Source organism: Odocoileus virginianus, chromosome 1 (genome assembly GCF_023699985.2).
Source record: "Odocoileus virginianus isolate 20LAN1187 ecotype Illinois chromosome 1, Ovbor_1.2, whole genome shotgun sequence".
NCBI lineage: Eukaryota > Metazoa > Chordata > Mammalia > Artiodactyla > Cervidae > Odocoileus > Odocoileus virginianus.
The window spans coordinates 63,757,906-63,779,643 of record NC_069674.1 but is presented as its reverse complement, the minus strand read 5'-3'; the positions used below and the strand labels follow the sequence as shown (position 1 = coordinate 63,779,643).

The following is a 21,738-nucleotide window of genomic DNA, read 5'->3' as shown; positions in this document are numbered from 1 at the left end:
GGCATAAAAAACCAAGAGATATTATTAAATTAAAAGGTCCAACAAAAACTAGAATGATAAAGTTAATAAGAAAATTTTCTGAGTTTTCTTGATTTGTTAGAAAGGATCAGACTAGAGGATGTGATTCCAGATCAAGGTGATCTCCTTTTGAATGTGACCAGCAGCATACCACCCGATGACCTATCTGTTGAAGACAATTCATGGGTAATTGTAGGAAGTTATTCATATTACATACTGAAATTAGGGTTTAGGGTTTCAATATGATTTATTAAAAGGGAAATTTTAAAAGAGAGAGAAATGATAATGGAATGTTTTCTCCTGGAAATTTGAAAAGAGAGAGAAATGATAATGGAATGTTTTCTCCTAAGGGACAGATATTTCCAGGGGGGCCTTTGCCTTAGGTGCTGTTCTTGTCTATCTCAAAAGACTTGGGCAAGATAAAGAACCTATCCCAGTCCACTGAAGAGCAGAGAGGAAGAATCATTGTTTCCAGGAGTCAGTGCGGTCAGCATCTGCTGTGAGTTTTGTTGGAGATAAGCAGGTATGAGGTTGCTGGAGGTGATGAGGTGGCTGCATCTGGTGGTGAGGACCCAAGGAAGGTCAAGGAGGAATCTTTCCTGGCCAGATGATTAGGAAGGTACTAGGTGAGGCAGACTCTCTATGGAGCCTAAGAGGGTGTGCCCTGATGTGGAAGAGTAGTAGAAAATCAGGGAAGGTGAGAAAAGATGTATCAGGTGTCAGTCTTCACACATGATGCTTGCTTGACTTCTGATGCTCTTCTCCCCTCTACTTTTCACTGGCTGTTATCTTCTCAGTCTTCATGTTTCAGCCTTATAGTCAGTATTTCTTCAGTAAATGAATGAATGGATGACCATGCCGAAAAAATTAACATTCCAGTCCCAAGAGTTTGAAAGTACAGCAGAAGCAGCAACTATAGCCTTGGTAACAGTAGCAGGGCAGAGCTGTTCCATGGGAAGGGTAGCAAGCTCTTATCACCCTGAGAAAAGCCACAGAGATTCTATAAGGAGATGTGGAGGTCAGGTTGAGAGCTTAAGAAGAGATCAAAGGAATTCCATGTGCGGGTTTTTATCCAGAAAAATTGAAAGCAGGGTTTCGAAGAGATTTTTACATTCATGTTCATAGTAGCGTTTTTCACAATAGACAAAAGATGGAAGTGATCCAAATGTCCGTTGACACACGAATGGATAAACAACATCTGGTATGTGCCATAGATTATTATTCAGCCTTAAAAAGGAAGTAAATTCTGACACATACTATAACATGGATGAACCTTGAGGACATTATACTAAGTGAAATAAGCCAGTTACAAAAAGACAAATACTGTTTGATTCCACTGAAATGAAGTATCTAGAGTATCAAGCTCATAGAAACAGAAAGTAGAATGGTGATTGTAGGGGGCTGGGGGAGGGGAAATGGAGAAATTGTTGTTTAGTGGGTACATGATTCCAGTTTTCAGGTTGACAGATTCTAGAGATTGCAGGGCAATGTGAATATGCTTGATGTTATTGAACTGTACACTTAAAACTGGTGAAGAAGGTGATTTTTCTGTATATTTTACCATAATTTTAAGAGTGTTAAAAAGAAAAAAAAAAAAAAAAGAGAGAGGGTAGTGCAAGATAGATTGCTTCACCCAGCATCTGCATCTTTGTTTTGCTTGGGGCTGAGATAGTTCAGCCTTGTTGAAATCATTGAGATTTAAGCAATTATAGCACAATACTCATGCCACCTATGCTCTAGTTGAGCCTTGACCTTATGACATTGCCTTCTTGAATTTCAGTTTTGTTAACTAGGTTCTTGCTTTCCTTAAAAAGCATTGGCCTAATGTCTCTTGGGCTGGGGTTTGCCTTATTCTTTCCATCCCTTCTCTTCTTAAACCTAATTCTTGTCCAGAAGTGGAGCCTGACCTTGAGACCCTGACTTCTTGCCAATTGACTTCCTTAAAAATAACTCTTGCCTGCATTAATTTCCCAGATGCTCCAGCTAGAGTGACCAACCACCCAAGGTAGCCCAGACTGTCTCTGTCTTAGCAGTGCAACCACCATATCCTGGGAAACTCCTTGGTCCTGAGCAATCCCGCGTGTAACTATCTTCAGTCTGTTGGTGTGTTCTTTGGCATTGGACCCTCCAGTGCCTGTCCAATAGCCCTTAGTGGAGGCAAGTGTGAGCCTGGCCAGAGTACCAACGGTACAACCTAGAGTGAGAGGCAGTGCAAGAGCCATACCTAAAGCAACTTGATACAGAAGGACACAAAGGATGAGGGAAAGCTTAAGTGTGTGGACGGTGCGTGCTTGTGTTAAGTCGCTTCTTTGAGATCCCGTGGACTGTAGCCCTCCAGGCTCCCCTGTCCATAGGAATTCTCCAAGCAAGAATACTGGAGTGGGTTGCCATGCCTTCCTCCAGGGAATCTTCCTGACCCAGGGATCGAACCATAATCTCTTATGTCTCTCCTGTATTGGCAGGTGGGTTCTTTACCACTAGTGCTGTTTGAAAATTACTAAAGTTAAAACCTGAGAAGCCAAGAAGATAATTGGTGCTAAGAGATAATGTTTAAGAACTGTGTTGATGCCAGTCAGGATGGCTGCTTTCCAAAAGTCTACAAGCAATAAATGCTGGAGAGGGTGTAGAGAAAAGGGAACCCTCTTACACTGTTGGTGGGAATGCAAACTAGTACAGCCGCTATGGAGAACAGTGTGAAGATTTCTTAAAAAACTGGAAATAGAACTGCCCATATGACCCAGCAATCCCACTTCTGGGCATACACACCGAGGAAACCAGATCTGAAAGAGACATGTGCACCCCAATGTTCATCGCAGCACTGTTTATAATAGCCAGGACATGGAAGCAACCTAGATGCCCATCAGCAGACGAATGGATAAGGCAGCTGTGGGACATATACACCATGGAATATTACTCAGCCATTAAAAAGAATTCATTTGAATAAGTTCTAATGAGATGGATGAAACTGGAGCCCATTATACAGAGTGAAGTAAGCCAGAAAGATAAAGACCAACACAGTATACTAACACATATATATGGAATTTAGAAAGATGGTAACGATAACCCTATATGCAAAACAGAAAAAGAGACTCAGATGTATAGAACAGACTTTTGGACCCTGTGGGAGAAGGCGAGGGTGGGATGTTTCAAGAGAACAGCATCGAAACATGTATATTATCTAGGGTGAAACAGATCACCAGCCCAGGTTGGATGCATGAGACAAGTGCTCGGGCCTGGTGCACTGGGAAGACCCAGAGGGATGGGGTGGAGAGGGAGGTGGGAGGGGGGCACCAGGATGGGGAATACATGTAAATCCATGGCTAATTCATGTCAATGTATGACAAAAATCACTACAATATTGTAAAGTAATTAGCCTCCAACTAATTAAAAAAAAAAAGAACTGTGTTGAGATATTGATATCAATTAACTCATTGAATCCTTACAGTCATATATACGGTATAGGTCCTGATCTCTTTCATAATTCCTGTTTTATAAAAATTATTCTGACTAAAAAAGAAAAAGGCCCTCCTCTTTTCTCATTCAACTCCATGCTTTTTGCCTTATGAGAAGAGACAGAACCAAGACCTAGATTTTGAGATTTTACTTGGGATGGTAAGAGTTTACCACTTCCTTGGGAAAAATGTATTAGTTATACTTGCTTAAATGAATCATTTATAAGCCTGCATTTTGTTATCAGGTAGGTAATTCTTTTTGTTATTTTGCTAAAGAACCTCAATCAGGTACCATGAAATCAGAAATGACCACACTTGGGTGGACCACTCAACCATTCATTAATATTTTTTTTAATGCAAGAACTAATTAAGTCTCCCATGTGCCTCATGCCACAAATATTTCTTGCACAGCTCTGGTGTCAGTGCTTCCCAGAAACCAAATCTTATATTGTGGCCCTGGAACTTGGTCTATCTGTAATCACAAAAGCTGGATCTTACAAAGTCCCAACCTCGTAGAAGTTAGTTGGCTTATAGTCCAATTCCTGTTGATGGATGCAGGAGTTGCCAGAGATTTCATTCTCTTTTCAGGTTCAGACTTAAAAGAATATATAGTTATTTCAGATTTCCAGTAACTTTCTGTTTCCTACAAAGTTAGAGTTTGAGTGATAATATTGTGGTGCTGATAGAAAAACAGGGATAGATTCACTTTCTCTTGCTTGGCTTTCTTGACCAGGACAGAGTTTTTGAAACAGCTTATTGGGGTGGGGATGGGGGAACACACCTGGCCATAGGACCCATAGTGAAGCCCTAGGTAGTATTTGTGAGTCTGGCTTCATCAATGGTGGCTCTGACCACTAAGTCAGAGATTAGCGAACTCTGGCCACAGGCTAAATTCAGCCTGCTGCGTATTTTTTCCCAATAAAATAGAGTTTTATTGGAACACAGCCAGTGTGTGGAATGGCAAAGTTGACTAGTTATGACAAAGACCATATGTCCTGCAAAGCCTAAAAATATTTACTATCTGATCCAGAAAAAGTTTGCCAACCTCTGCAGTAAGATATGCATAGATTTAGAAGAGATTTGGTTGAAAAATATTCAGTTTGTCTCCAACCTTTTTGGGAGGTCAAGATGAAACCAAAACAGGCCACCACTTGGCTTGAATGTGGCACCTCTCCCATTTGGAGTCAGCCTCTCAAAGACAATTGGCAGTGAGATACAGTGCTGGTCTGTGGTTGGTGCTAACAGTTTTTTTGTTGTTGTTTTGCAAACACTCATTATAAAAATAGGCTTATGTTTTTCAGACATCATTGGAAATTATAAACTAGTGTTTGGTGCAGTTGGAATTTGTGCTCTAACAATAAAAGAACTTGCTAGAGGCCTCTTGGAAAACTTCTAGGACCATCATTTTTTTTTTTTATTCAGCCTACAGGGAATGCTCAACTGTTTTTTTAATTATTATTTTTTTGAATTTTCTTGTCCCCTTGGGTCTTACTGTTCTCATATATTTTTTAGAACTAGTGAGTCAGAGCCTTGTTACAATGAGAAAAATGATTGGTCTCTAGCCTTTGCTAGCGTGAGAGATGGTGTTGAGGTGCAAAGATGTCACTGGATGAACTAAATATAGGCTGAGCAAGGCACTCCCAGCTTAGCTGTTTCTCTGTAAACGGAGGCCTGCTACATGTCACGAGCCTCCTCCCCTTTCTTTGCCCTGTGCCTTTTACACTGCTCTGAGCAATCTTTCTCCTCAGGGTAGGGCTGAAGAAATGTTCCTAAATTCTCTGAGGACGCACAAAATTGCGGGAGCTTCATGAACTCTTTTCTTGAGGAAACTAGCTGGTCCTGGTGACCAGACCCAGAGTCCAGAGCCTCAAGAACCCTGTTAGAACATGTTTCCTTCCCAATTCTTAAACTAATTTGTTTGTACATCTTGGTGGCAGCACTTAGCTGTTAAGTGTGATGACACTATAGGGTAGAACTTTCAATTTTCTTCTTTGTATAAGTGAATAAGACTATGTAGTTTAGAGATTAAAAAATGAGAATATGCATTTCTAATGACATGCAGATACTAATCAGATAAAGTCACTTGGGAGAGGGATTGAGCAGTACTGTATTTAAACCAAAAAGGGATTTTCCAGCTGATTTTTAACTATTTGAAACTGGTGGGCTTAAAGTCTTCTCAGTGGTCTATGTCAGAAGGTAGAATCCTGATTTCCTGACCCTTATTGTGATTGATTCCCCACAAACTCACAGCACAGAGCCTAGACCCCATCTTGGAGTGGGGGAGGTGCCCTAGCAGGCGAGAACATGAATTCTTGCTTTGCTTCTGACTCACTGCATGGCCATGGAAAATTCTTGTCAGAAAACATGCAAAAATGGAAGATTTTCCCTTGAGAAACATCTCCAAGACAGTGTCTCCTAGCCATCTTACTCACCCTGTATGTCTAAAACTACCTCCTTGGGCAGTAAAGAATACTGGGACCCCCACGACTGTGAGGGAGAGGGGAGCAGGCAGCAAACAGCTGGAGTAACCAGTCTGGCTGTGAGCCTCGCCTCTGTCATGGGTGGCTGTGTTGTTAAGTGCAGCTGCTGTAACAGATAAACCCTGAAATGTTGGTAACTCAGATTTTACTCATGTAAATGCCCATTAGTGCTGGTGAGTGGGATGGGGTAGGGGACGGTGCTTTCCTCTGCACAGTCTTTGGAGGACCCAAGCTGAGAGAGACTCTTGTTTCAACATGTGGTTTTCATAGATGCCCTTAGTCTACAGACATCCAGCTAAAAAATGGAGGAACATGTGAGAGTTTTTATAGCTCAGACCAGGAAATAGAGCACATAATTTCTTCCCACATTTCAATGCCAGATCTGAGTCACATGGCCACTGCAAGAAAGGTTGGGAAATTTGCTCTAGCTGTGGGTCCAGGAGAAAGGGAAAAGAGTCACCTGTACAAACTAGTCCAGACTCACATACACCACTTGATGGAGAGGAGTCTCTGATGCTCTATCAGATTTGATAGAATTAACCCTGGAGCTGACTAGGGCAAAAGTGTTGAGTTTCTTCAGTTAGTTGGAGTTGAAGAATATAGAGTTTCTTTCTGAATCCAGTTGACATTGTGGTTGAGTCTCCAAGGTTTATTTTACTACTAGATCTAAACCCATTTTGGTTTCCATTTATTTATCTGGCCAGACAACTTGGCAGAGCAAGGAACCACCTTGTGAATCTGCAGCTAAATGATTGATGAGAAAGTATGAAATTACCAGTCACCTGGGTAGCCCTGAGGAATTGTTCCTCACCTGTGAGTAACACCCCCTGCAGGTGAGGCCTTCCCCTGCACAGGATTTGGAGATGCCTTGAATCTGTCCATCTTAACCCAGGGGAATCCAGGTGACTATGGAACTTCAGCAAATTCCCCTCCCCTTCATGGTGGCAGAGTCCCAGTATCTGCTTTTTTTTTTTTTTTTTGTCCAGAGTATATGCTTTTTTTTTTTTTGTCAGAAAAGTGCAAACTTCTCTGGCTTGCTCTGCCCAGGAGTAGGGCAGACTGGAAGTGCCAGGGAATTAACACCTGCCACTTCCACCTCCCAGCCCCAGAAGCAGGTTTAAGCAGAATCAGAAAGTAAACATAAATGCCTACTCTCTTGCTCCTTGGGTGGAATAATTCTCTGGTGTCTAGTGAACCATTTCCCTGAGTTTTCCCATGTGCATGAAACTGACCATAGTTGATCACTCATAGCTCCCAACTGATGGTTCCTGCTCTTCTCAAATAAACTGTGTGAATTTTTGTCTCAGTATCTGCCTCTTGGAGAAAGCAGACTAAAACTCTACTATTCCAAAAACTAGCCTGGGCTGCATGAAGGGTTTATTCTGACACTTTAAAAATAACATTTTTTCCCCAGGCACATATTTTGGGATCATGATGGCATTTACTCCTAACCTTCCTTCCTAGCTAATTTCAGTAGGTACATGGAAGCTTCCCATTACAACTATCTTTTATTTTATTTGAGATCCAAAGAAAATTTATCTCCATGTAAATTTTGATAGTGGCTTAAAATACTTTTTTGTTATTATCCTCAGTAAGAAATATATTCTGTATTGCAACTCACTACACACACAAACATACACCCACACTCATAAAACTGAAACAAGTCATATTAAAGTCATTGTATTACCCTTGCTATCTGTGATTTGCTTTGTTATTTCTGTTCTGTCCTGTCCCATCCCATGCCATCTCATGCCATCCTATGCCATCCCATCCCATCCCATTCTATTCTGTCTTATTTTTATTTAAAAATGAAAACCATTAACCATTAAATAAATTTTAAAATGCTGTGATAGGTCTGCATCCACAGTTTAAGAAACACTAGCTGAAAGAGACACATTCCAAAGCAGATACTGGTGTAACAGGATTCTTAAAGGATGAATGTTCAAGAAGAGGATTTGCAAAACTGTTATTCTCTGTCCCTCAGGATAGCTGTGCAGTGACCTTTGTCGATACAACCCAAAATTTATTAACATCTTCTGTTCCTGGAAGGAAGAAAAAAATCAATATATGGCAGGCATTCTCCTGTGAGAATTTTTCCAGGTGTCCACCTTCCAATGAGAACAAGCACTGTGGTGTTAAATGGAACAAATAGATAATGGGAAATGGGGAGACTCTTGAAGCTTCGGAACAGCCCTTGCAGGGCTTGCCCTTGCTTTTAAGAATGGCTCCAGTGTTTTGGCTGGAAAAACCAGGAACAGGGCATACATAAGCTGTGTAATCATAATTGTCTCACACAGATGTGGTTATCAATAGCCAGCTCTGTGATTCACCAGAGGCTTATTTGTATGGGAGTCTTAATGGAAAGACATTGAAGGGAAGGGAAACATTGAACTCTAAGGTGAACCCCTATGACTGGGAAGAAGCAAGAGTTCAAACCTCTCAACCATCCAGGACAGAACTCTTCAGAAGAGAGAGCAGTACTATTGTATTATCTGAGTTACTTCGTTATTCTTTAGGACTAACAGAGGGATATGTGTATGTATGTATGTGTGTTTAGAGTGGATCGTGGTGGATAGTTAACTTCTGAAATACTGGACTAAGGAATTTATACCCTGGGGTAGTCAGTTAGCATTGAAAAACCATAACTTACAATCCTATTAAAACTTTATCTCCAGTAAGGACAAGAAGATTTGCTAGTTTGTATAACGGATACTAGAATAATTTTTCACTAGTGAAAGACTGATGAATAAGTTATGTAGACTAGCTGGAAATATTATCCATGCCTTTGTATGAACATCAGGGAGTAAGAATCTAGAGAGAACCTTAAAGGAACCTTCTTGGACAGACCTTCATTCAGGCTTAGCATAGGATCCTATGACTTGACTTCTGACTGGAAATTTAGCTGAATTCTTTACTAGGACACTGCCTTGAGTGACCATTTTATACATATGTAATATTTCCTGGGATTTTGCACATGTCTTAGTTTATCTAGATGTTTTGGGGCCTTCTTGTATTGAGTATTTGAACATGTGGCTTTTTTGACTTAAATGTTTTCAGTATAATATATCACTTGGTATTGAGATTGTGGGGGAGGATAATTACAATTCTCACCCATAGCTACCAGAGGTAACCTATATCTGCCAGAATAATTTAAAACTCATGAGCAACACAATTTGCTTATCAATATACTCTCTTGATCTAAGGAAATTATTTGAGGGTTGAAGAGAAACAGGCTTCCATGGTGGCTCAGTGATAAAGATTCTGCCTGCAATGCAGGAGCTGAAGGAGACTAAGCTTCAATCCCTGGGTTGGGAAGATGTCCTAGAGGAGGGCATGGCAACCCACTCCAGTATTCTTGCCTGGAGATTCCCATGGACAGAGAGCCTGGCAGGCTATAGTCAATAGGGTATCAAAGAGTCAGACGCAACTGCAGTGACTGAGCATGCATGAAGAGAAATGGTGTTTTAACACAGTCTAGTGAATATAACTGGGCTTGTTTCTAGCTCAGCCCTCATAGTTTTGTGGAAATAGAGGTTTTGACAAAGGATAAGTCAAAAAGCCACCTCACTATGGCCTCTATAAAAAATGTGGAGTGGAAGGAAGCCCTGCTTTGAGACATAGTCATAAAGTTGATAGCAGCATGATTTTTCTTCAGAACACAGGATGTGAGTAATATTACATTTTTTCCTTTCTCTAAATAAATTTAATATGCTTCAAGCTCCAATTTAGCCTGACTAATAGAAATAGCAAACCTTGTCATGATAGAGTCCTTTTTGGTTCCATGTGAATGCGCCATGGGTCTCTTGTATTTGGTCTCTAAAGATCAGAGCTGATGGCAATAGTCAATGTTCAGATATGTACCATTCCTCAAGGTTGGGGATTCTTCTGGGGGACTAGGATCATTAGCCAAGGCCAGGAGCCAAGTGCCCAGTGTCCTGCCTCCTTAGAATCTATAGGTAGTTGATCCTTTCTGAGGAGATCCTACCACGTGTTGAAGCACTGTAAGACTTCAGAAGAGGAGCTCCTAGTGCTTGTGGAGTCCACATACCACTGCTTTCTCCCTAATCTTGAAGGATTCTCTCCAAATTGCCTTCCAGTGTTTCTTTCTTCATTTCTTTCATTTCTGAGAGAAGTTCATATAATTACTTTTCAGGAGGGCCTTCAGAAACTTCCCTGCAGGTAAAGAACCTGCCTGCAATGCAGGAGACCCCTGTTTGATTCCTGGATCAGGAAGTTCCCCTGAAGAAGGGATAGGCTACCCACTCCAGTATTCTTGAGGTTCCCTTGTCCATCAGCTGGTAAAGAATCCACCTGCAATGCGGGAGACCTGGTTTTGATCCCTGGGTTGGGAAGATCCCCTGGAGAAGGGGAAAGGCTACCCACTCCAGTATTCTGGCCTGGAGAATTCCATGGACTGTATAGTCCATGGGGTTGCAAAGAGTCAGACACGACTGAGCGGCTTTCACTTTCACTTCACTTTCAGAAACAGAATATGAAATTTTCTCCTTGGGGGAGTTGTTGTTGCTTAGTCGCTAGTGTGTGTTAGTCGCTAAATAGTGCTCAGCTCCTTTGCAATCCCATGGACTGTAACCTGCCAGGATCCTCTGTCCATGGAATTTCCCAGGCAAGAATACTGGAGTTGGTTGCCATTTCCTCCTCCAGCATATCTTCCCAACCCAGGGATCAAACTCGGGTCTCCTGCATTGGCAGATGGATTCTTTACCACTGAGCCATTGGGGAAGCTCCCTTAGGGGAGTTGTTGGGGAAATGATATGCCAATATGATTTTATTCCCCTACAAACACAGATCCTATAATGCAACCCTCTTGTGGCAACAGCCACATCCAAGAATGCTGAGCGATGGTGAGAGAAATAGCTGCAGAATTTTCACTTGAAGTCACCCAGCAAGCAGGATGTGACCTTATGAGATATGAAGTGGCAGAGAAAAAAGTGGAAATCAAAGTGGAAGAAAGTAATTTGACCTTTTTTGGAGGGCACATGTAGGTTTTCCTGTGTAAGCAAGTACATATAATCATTTGCTAATAGCACAAGATCATTACTATAATAATCATTTTTAAATGTTACTTAATTCAAAATAAGTAACATTAATCTACCTTTGCTTAGCATTATATATTTTCACACATGTAATCTTATTTTCTATTGACCATATCCTTGGAAGCAGGCAAGGCAGATAGAATTCCCTCATTTTACAGGTGAAAAAACAAGTAAAGGTGCTTTTTATGTTAGTGAAGTGAAGTTGCTCAGTGATGTCCGACTCTTTGCGACCCCATGGACAGTAGCCTGCACCAGGCTCCTCCATCCATGGGATTTTCTAGGCAAGAGTATTGGAGTGGGTAACTGAGCTCCAAAATCTTTCAGCCAATAGACAGTTCAGTGGGATTAGAACCCAAGTAGGTTGTTTTTCCACTTGACCACTCTGCACAAAGCTACAAGACTGGAAGTGAAAATATGGTTTGTAAATAACTCATTCTTACACAAATCAGTTACTTTTAAGTCTGTCTTTCAAATTAGCCACAGAAGACTTTCCTCACAGCATCTAGTGAATGATCAAATTTACTCTTCCTTTACATCACACACTTAATCCCAACTGAGACAATAGAACTGTACACAGAAAATAATAAGATGCTAATGAAAGAAATCAAAAATGACATAAACAGATAGAGAGATATTCCATGTTCTTGGGTAGGAAGAATCAATATTGTGAAAATGACTACACTACCAAATGCAATCTACAGAGTCAAAGCGATCCCTATCAAATTACTAATGGCATTTTTCACAGAACTAGAACAAAAAATTTCACAATTCATATGAAAACACAAAAGACCCCTAATAGCCAAAACAATCTTGAGAAAGAAAAAGGAGCTGGAGGAATCAATCTTTCTGACTTCAGATTATACTACAAAGCTACAGTCATCAAGCCAATATGGTACTGGCACAAAAACAGAAATAAAGACCAATGAAACAAGATAGAAAGCCCAGAAATAAACCCATGCACCTATGGGTACTTTATTTCTTACAAAGGAGGCAAGAATATACAATGGGGCAAAGACAGCCTCTTCAATAAATGGTGCTGGGCGCCAGTCAGGATGGCTGCTATCCAAAAGTCTACAAGCAATAAATGCTGGAGAGGGTGTGGAGAAAAGGGAACCCTCTTACACTGTTGGTGGGAATGCAAATTAGTACAGCCACTATGGAAAACAGTGTGGAGATTTCTTAAAAAGCTGGAAATAGAACTACCATATGACCCAGCAATCCCACTTCTGGGCATACACACCGAGGAAACCAGATCTGAAAGAGACACGTGCACCCCAATGTTCATCGCAGCACTGTTTATAATAGCCAGGACATGGAAGCAACCCAGATGCCCATCAGCAGACGAATGGATGAGGAAGCTGTGGTACATATACACCATGGAATATTACTCAGCCATTAAAAAGAGTTCATTTGAATCAGTTCTAATGAGATGGATGAAACTGGAGCCCATTATACAGAGCAAAGTAAGCCAGAAAGATAAAGACCATTACAGTATACTAACACATATATATGGACTTTAGAAAGATGATAACGATAACCCTATATGCAAAACAGAAAAAGAGACTCAGATGTATAGAACAGACTTGTGGACTCTGTGGGAGAAGGCGAGGGTGGGATGTTTCAAGAGAACAGCATCGAAACACGTATACTATCTAGGGTGAAACAGATCACCAGCCCAGGTTGGATGCATGAGACAAGTGCTCGGGCCTGGTGTACTGGAAAGACCCAGAGGGATCGGGTGGAGAGGGAGGTGGGAGGGGGGGACCGGGATGGGGAATACATGTAAATCCATGGCTAATTCATTTCAATGTATGACAAAAACCACTGCAATGATGTAAAGTAATTAGCCTCCAACTAATAAAAATAAATAGAAAAAAAATGGTGCTGGGAAAACTGGACAGCTACACGTGAAAGGATGAAACTAGAACAATTCCTAACACCACACACAAAGATAAACTCAGAATGCATTAAAGACCTAAACATAAGACCAGAAACTATGAAACTCTTAGATGAAAACAGGCAGAACACTCGATGACATAAATCAAAGCTAGATCCTCTGTGGCCCACCTCATAGAGTAATGGAAATAAAAACAAAAGTAAGCAAGTGGGACCTGATTAAACTTAAAAGCTTTTGCACAGCAAAGGAAATGATAAGCAAGGTGAAAAGACAACACTCCGAATGGGAGAAAATAATAGCAAATGAAACAACTGACAAAGAATTAATTTCCAAAACATACAAGCAGCTCATACAACTCAATGCCAGAAAAGCAAACAACCCAATCAGAAAGTGGGAAGAAGACCTAAACAGACATTTCTCCAAAGAAGACATACAGATGGCTAACAAACACATGAAAAGATGCTCAACATCGCTCATTCTTAGAGAAATGAAAATCAAAACTACAATGAGATATCACCTCACACAGGTCAGAATGGCTATCATCAAAAAGTGTACAAACAGTAAATGCTGGAGAGGGTGTGGAGAAAAGGGGACGCTCTTGCACTGACAGTGGGGATGTAAATTGATACAGCCACTATTGAAGATGGTATGGAGATTCCTTAAAAACTAGGAATAAAACCACCATATGACCCAGCAATCCCAGTCCTCGACATATACCCTGAGGAAACCAAAATTGAAAAAGACACATGTATCTCATTGTTCATTTCACCACTATTTACAATAGCTAGAACATGGAAGCAACCTAGGTGTCCATCGACAGATGAATGGGTAAAGAAGTTGTAGTACATATACACAATGGAATATCATCCAGCCATTTGAGTCATTTATGATGAGGTGGAGGAACCTAGAACCTATCATACAGAGTGAAGTGAGTCAGAAAGAGAAAGATGAATATCGTATTATAACACATATATACGGAATCTAGAAAAATGGTACTGAAGAATTTATTTACAGGTCAGCAATGGAGAAACAGACATAGAGAACAGACTTACGGACCTGGGGAGAGGGGAGGAGAGGGTGAGTTGTATGGAAAGAGTAACATAGAAACTTATATTACCATATGTAAAATAGATAGCCAATGGGAATTTGCTGTATGGCTCAGGAAACTCAAACAGAGGCTCTGTATCAACCTAGAAAGTTAGGATGCGGCAGGAGATGGGAGGGAAGTTCAAAAGGGAGGGGATATATATATATATATATATATATATATATACCTATAGCTGATTCATGTTGAGGTTTGACAGAAAACAACAAAATTCTGTAAAGCAATATCCTTCAATAAAAAAATAAATTCAAAAGAAAAAAAAAAATCCCAACTGAGCCAAGCTAATGTTTAGGTATTTGAATGTGCCCAGTGCTCTGTAACTGCCAGCTGTTTGGAGGGATGTGGTCTTAGGAAGGATAGGTATGTCATTCATTCATTCAGGAACATTTGAATAGTAACTACTATGTGCAGCATATCATACTAGACTCCAGTGCTGCTCTGTCCAACATCATAGCTGTGAATCACAAGTGGTGACTTAAATTTAAATTAATTAATTGCAATTTAAATTAATTACAATTTAAAAATTCAGTTTCTAGTCACACTAGCCACATTTCAAATGCTCAAGAGCCACATGTGGCTAGTGGTTACTATTGGACAGTGCAAATAAAGCTTTTTAGAGGAAAAACATTCCTTTTAGTGCTTTCCATTTTTTATACTGGAAATAAAGCATTTCTCTACTCAAATAAAGTTCATTGGATAGCACTGCTCCAAAGTGACAGAGATGTAAAGGGATCAGACTGGGGCCCACCATTTAAAAAACTTATTATTATTGTATGTCTATGGCTGAAGAGAGTACATCGTGGTAAGTTCAATCACAGAGTGTCAGTTTAGCAGACGCTGAGCTCTATGGCCATACTGATGGCTAAAAATTGGTCTCTGCCCCATAGTAGCTTACAGTTCAGTGGAGATACAAATAAAATGTCCCAAAGCCTTGAGGGCAGAGCAACTTTCTCTGCCTGGGAAAGTTACAAGAGGAAAACAATTATGTCCATTTTCTTTCGGCTTCTCTATCCATGTACATGCCCTATTTTCTGAGCAACACAGAAAGTACTTTAATAACTGTATTATGTAATAAGCAATTATTATAATTTTGCATTGGCATTCTCAAAGCACTGGGCTCCCTTTGCTTTATTTTACAAATAATCCTGGACTACAGGGCGGGAACCGTGACAACTCCCAAATTGGCCTGGCGACATTATTCATCAGGCAGGCAATTAGACCTTATGCCAGTGACTCTTCTCTTTGTACTCTGCTGCTTAAAGCTGAGAGAATCTTCCTCCCATCTTATCTTCCCACTATGGGTCAGGTGCAGAAGGCATTTATGTTTAATGTGGTCCCTGTGTTCTAAGAGTGGCCAGTGGTGATTTTTTATTGAAATTTCTGAGAGCTGCTATTTTGTGTCTCTTCTCCTTTTATCATGTGTTGTTTAGATTTGCACAAATAATGAAATCGTTATGTCTTTTAGAGTAAGATAAATCCTCATTTAATTTGAGGGTAGTGGCTGACTATTAACTGTGTTTTCTGAGATTTATGAAAGAGACATCTATTCACTGGCTGAATTATTGGATGGGGTGGGGGAAGTTCTCCATTGCCCTCTAGGGTTAGTGCCAAGGATTTAACCCTTAGGTTCTTTCTGACTGGCATGGGTATTCCTCTATAGAAGGAAGTTGCCCAGGAGTGAAAGCATAGCACTGTTGAGACGCAAGTCCATGTCAAGCTGGTTTTTTCCTTTACTTTAGTGACTTGGGGTAGTTCCTTCTAGTTGTGCCTGTATTTCTGCCTGTACAGGTGGTACTGATGCAATTGGTACTGTTGTTGCCCTTGCTGTATTTAGAAATCTTTGCAATCTTAATTGTTAAAGAGAGACCAGGCTCCCTAAGCTCTCAGAAAATCTGGATTTATTTTCTGCTCCATTAGTCACTCATTAAGTGACCCTAGGTAAGTCATTGGTCCTTGGTGTTTTATTCTTCCCATATGTAAAATGAGACTATGAGGCTACTTGCCTTCCTATCTCATTGGAACATGGAGGACACAGATGTGGAAGAATTTGGAAGATTAGAATTTTCACAGATATTTAGGTTATAAGAGGCATTTGGCTAGTTTACTGGTCATATCCCTATTTCTAATTAGCTTCCCCTTCCCTCCATTACACCTAGAATGGATAACTTTTCAAACTAGCTGACACTGATGCTGTAGAGAGCACTGATAGGTTCAGGATGGAGAAGCCTATCTGTGATCTAGTCTGAGTCAATCAGATGTGTGAATATAGAAAGAAGAAATGGAAGTCGGACAATGATAGGTTCTTGAAATAAAATGTCAGGTATATTTGGGGCATTTTGACTCAGTCCATTTGATAAGCACTAGAAGAAATATGGTTTATGAAGTCAGGCAAGAGAATGGCTTGGATGTGTTAAGAAAATCAAGTGACCCAGAGGCACTGGAAAGAATGAAATTGAGTGGTGGATTGAGAGACTGTTCGAAACCTATTTCCCATGAGGTCTGGCTCTATTTTAGTCATTTTCACATTTTTATTTGAAGCACAATCTCATGAGATTGGAGGCATTATGACTGCTGGTTTAAGAGACTGTAGTTATGTGACTTATCCAAGGTCTCATAGCTGATTGGTTGTGGATTTGGTTACAGTTCCCCACTTCTGTTCCAGGTTTTTTTGCTACAGTATGGCTTATTATTCACATCCATTATTGTTTAAGGTTGATGGTGAAAAAACAAGGACTAAACAAGTTGTTCTAACTCAGTGTAGATACTGAAGGCTGATTTTTTTTTAAAGTTGCTTGAGCAATATTTGACATCATCTCAGATATTTGTCCTAATGTCATAACCTCACTATTAAATTTGTTTCCTCCTCAGGAATATAAGTGACACGCCCAGTTTTTCCTACTCATCCCACTCAGATTCTCAAATTATTATTCATTTCTGTTAGATCTGGAGTATGAGAGTTTACAAGGCTATTATATATTATTCATGGTTTTGATAGATCTTGTCTGAGTTTTGTATTTTCAGTTCAGCCTGGGTTTTCAAAGAATTTTATTAGGACATATTTGAGTAATAAGCACAAAAGCAAGCACCAATCTTTCATAAGATCTAAGTTGGTATAAAAGATGTATTTATTTCACCAAGGCAGAGGTTTTCAGATTTTCTCAGTGATGGGACTGTTTAATCAAGCAAAATATTATGCTGAAAATTAATATGAGAAAAAAATTAAAATGGAACTTGTTTGAGAGAAAGTATTTGATACTGTTCCTCTTGTCTCTACTTCTAACCCAACCTTGTTCTCTTAGGAAAGCTATCAGTACTTCTGGAATATATAGTTTTGTGTTCTACAGTTTTAAGGCCATTGTATTTAACCATAAACTTTATTGTCAGTAACTTTTATTTTACAAAAAGCTTATTTTCTCGGAGAAAAATAGCAAAATATCAATTCTGTTCTATCTTAGAGTTGACTTCATTTGGTGCTTCACTGAGCTTCCTTGAAGACAAAGACCTTTGTCCTACCCATCTTTGTCTTACTTATTTTTCTATTCCCTACTACACCAAAGAGTTGCTTCCTGCTGAAGGAGTAAAATGAATAACTATGTGAACAGATACTTGATTATGGAGATATTATCTGCATGATGTTTAACCTTTTACTGTCTTTTTTTTAACCTTTGAGGACACAAACTGCTATTTTAATACTGCCAAATGGTGCTCCACTTCAGCATTTTCTCCCAAGATCATAGTGAGTTTCTCTATAAAGAAAAGCTTTGGGACTAATAGTTATGGGTGTTAAAGTGTTTGGGTAACCTTGAGCATTTAACTATTTAATCCATCTGAGCTTCTGTTTCTGATCTCAAAAACAGAGCAGTGGCAACCACTTGACCTAAAGAAGGTCACATAAGCCATAGGGATGTTGTTAGGATTGTTTGTAAAATGCTTAGCATACTGCTTTGTGTGTGTTGGTGGTTTAGTTACTCAGTGATGTCTGACTCTTTGTGACCCCATGAACTGAACCCCACCAGGCTACTCTGTCCATAGTTTTCCAGACAAAATACTGGAGTGGGTTGCCATTTCTTTCTCCATCATGTGTGGTATATGCTCAATGAAGGAAAGGCAATGAGCAAAAGGACAAAATCACAGTGAAAATGCAAAGTCAGTCTCAAGCCAAATTATATCCAGCAGTGTGAATATTGTGTTGTGCATTTCACAGAGTGCTTACTTATGTTATGCAGTTGATAGAAATTTGTTTTAGAGTTGACAGGTAACTAAATCTTACCTTTTCCAAGAGGTTGTGTAATGTGAGAAAGAGTTTAAGAAATATCCTCTCAAGAAGGACTTTGACTGATACCTGGGACAGTTATTATTTTGTTAATATTTGGCATGATAATAATACAAATGAAGTAGAGGAGTAGAATTCTTTGCTGCCCATTCATAGCAGCTCAGCCTGGCAGCTGTTGCCTTTTTAAATGACCACCTTCTTCCTGCTGTAAGTACTCTCCCTACCCTTTATGCTAGTTCCCACATGTTTTCAGTTGTTCTGTTAAAGTACTGGGTAGATTATAGTTTTTTCCCTTTGACATATAAATTACTTGATTTTCTTTTTTAAATTTATTTTTTAATTGAAGGATAATCGCTTTACAGAATTTTGCTGTTTTCTGCTAAATATCATCATATATATCAGATATACATATATCCCCTGATTACTTAGTTTTCTATAGCATCAAATCCTTCATTTTTGTTGATTTTGTTCACTTTCCCCATATCTAACTCTTCCCACTCCTCTCTGATCACAATAAGAAATCCTCTTTCTTGCATTTAACCTCCTAGCTCTGTGGAAGTTTGAGTGACTCATCACATAGTGGAATTGATGAAGTCAACAGCTGCTGGCAAATCATCTTTTTTTAAAATAACTGTATCAACATGTGTTTTCCATTATTCAAGTAAAAAAAATGTATATCAAATATCCATTGTAGTCCTCATTAGAATTTTCATTTGGGAAACTCATGTTTTGACATATTAAAGTGTTCAAATGAGTACAATAGAGGAAGTTTCAATGAAGGAAAATCATGGAGAAAAAAATGAAGTTGGGGAATAAAAACAAATGGCAAGTATGTTTTGATAATGCTGTAATTTACTTCAGAATGGATTAGAAGACCATTTTTAAGACACCATAAGTGGTAAAACAGAAACTTGGCACTTCATGCCTTCATTGTCTCCAAGATGGTCTGACCATCCTTTCTATCCATCCATCCATCAATCCATTCATTTAACAAATACTAATTGAATGTCTCTTATGATAAAATCTCTGTTTCATGGAGTTTATATCCTAAGGAAGATGAAGACAAAATATTGTAAACAGGCAAAATAATTTCTTAATATGGCACATGCAGTGAAGAAAATAGGCAAGAGGCTAAGATAGTGACTAAGACAGAAGGACTTGCTTCAGATATGGAAGACCACTCTGAGCAGTAATATTGAGGCTGAGACTTAAAGGATGAGCAGGTAGCAAAGTAGAGAGGAAGGTGTAAGAGCATTCCAGTCAGAGTGAACAGCTGTGCAAAGTCCTGTGACCAGATAGGACTTCACATGCCCTTGGGAATGGAAGATCAGTGTATCTAGAGCACAGATAGTAAGATGAGGTGCTGGTATGAGCTAAGATGGAAGATATAATTCGGGTCTGGGTCATGTAAGACTTTGTGGGTCTTAGATTTTATACTGAATACAGTAAGCTACTGGAGATTTTTAAGCTGTGTGTGTGTGCATGACAGTTTGTGTTTCTGTATCACAAAATGACCAAATGAGTTAGATTAGGGGGCAAGAGTAAAAACAGAAAAATTAGCTAGGCTAGTTCAGGATTTAAATAATGGTTGCTTACACTGAGGTAGTGACAGTGAAAACGAAGGAAGAGTTCAAAAGCAAGGTAATAGTGAAGATGGAACTGACAGAATCCAGTGAATTAATGATAAAAGGGAAACCATCCTAAAGAAAAAATTGCTCATGATATATGTGATATCATATGATATTTGTCTTTCTCTGTCTGACTTAGCTCACTTAGTATGATATTCTCTAGGTCCACCCATGTTGCTGCAAATGGGATTATTTCATTCTCTCTTTTTTTTAGACACAGCAGTAAATTTATTTAAAGAAATTTTATTTTATATGGGAGTATAGTTGACTAACAATGTTTTGTTAGTTTCAAGTGTACAGCAAAGTGATTCAGTTATACGCATGTGTGTGTGTTAGTCACTCAGTCGTGTACAACTCTTTGTGACCCCATGGACTGTAGCCAGCCAGGCTCTCCTGTCCATAGAAATCTCCAGGCAGGAATACTGGAGTAGGTAGCCATTCCCTTCTCCAGGGGATCTTCCCAACCCAGGGGTAAAACTTGGGTCTTTTGCATGCCAGGCAGATTTTTTTATTGCCTGAGCCACCAGGGAAAACCAGTTATACATATACCAGTATCTGTTCTTTTTCAAATCTTTTTCCCATTTAGATTTTTAAAGAATATTGAGCATAATTCCCTGTGATATACAGGGAATTGTTGGTGATCTGTTTTAAATATAACAAAGTGTACATATCAATATGGCTCTCATTGTGTATATGTATATGTATGTGTATGTATATACACATATACACATCTTTTTTCCTTTATCCATTTTTTTCTGTTGATGGACATTTAGATTCCTTCCATATCTTGGCAATTGTAAATAATGTTGCTATGAACATTGGGATGTGTGTATCTTTCCAAGTTAGTGTTTTTGTTTTTCTTGGACATTTATCCAATAGTGGAATTGCTGGATCATATGATAGTTCTCTTTTTAATTTTTTGTGAAACCTCCATACCATTTTCCACAGTGGTTGCACCAATTTCCCACCAACAGTGAAGATGGGTTCCCTTCTCTCCATATCTTCTCCAACATTTGTTATCTGTGTACATTTTGATAATAGCCATTCTGACAGATAGGAGGTGATATCTCATTATGGTTTTGATTTGCATTTCCCTACTGATTAGTGATGTCGAGCATCTTCATATGTCTGTTGGCCATCTGCATTTCCTCTTTGGAAAAATGTTTATTCAAATCTATGTATTTTTCAATTGAGTTGTTTATTTTTTGATGTTGAGTTGTATATTTTGAATATTAACTTATCAGTCATATTATTTGCAAATATTTTCTTCCCTTTAGGTGGCTGTCTTTTTATTTTGTCGATGGTTCCTTTGTTGTGCAAAAGCTTTTCTTTAAAGTCACTTCATTGATTTTGCTTGAATTGGTGGCATAACTCTGGCCAAGACATGACATGCTGCCATGGTCAAAAGCAGGTCTTCACACTGCATACTAGAAATGGATTTGCTGGATAAACACAAATACCAGGCTGCATTACTAAATAATGAGCCTCAGTGCATGCTTGAGAGCCAAGCAAGAGGGACTCTGTAAACCACATGAAAGGAGTTTCAGGGCAAAGAAGTTAGAAGATTCCTTTGCAAAATTTTATTTGGAAGTTTTAATGGTTAATTTTATGTGTCAAATTGACTGGAGTGTCCAGATATTTGGTCAGACTTTATTCTGGGTGTTTTCATGAGGATATTCTTGGATGGAATTAACATTTAAATTGGTAGGAAAGCAGATTGCCCTCTCTAACATGGGTGGGCCTCAGCCAATCAGTTAAAGGACTGAACAGAACCAAAAAGCTGATCTTTTTCTGAGTAGGACAGAATTGCTCCTGCCTGACTTCCTTTGAA

At 39.3% G+C, this 21,738-nt stretch overlaps 1 long non-coding RNA gene across 1 annotated transcript in view; it reads left to right on the top strand.

The window, feature by feature from the left end:
- The window catches only part of LOC139036760 (uncharacterized), a 234,377-nt gene that overhangs the window by 102,463 nt on the left and 110,176 nt on the right, over window positions 1-21,738 (top strand). The window lies entirely within an intron of this gene.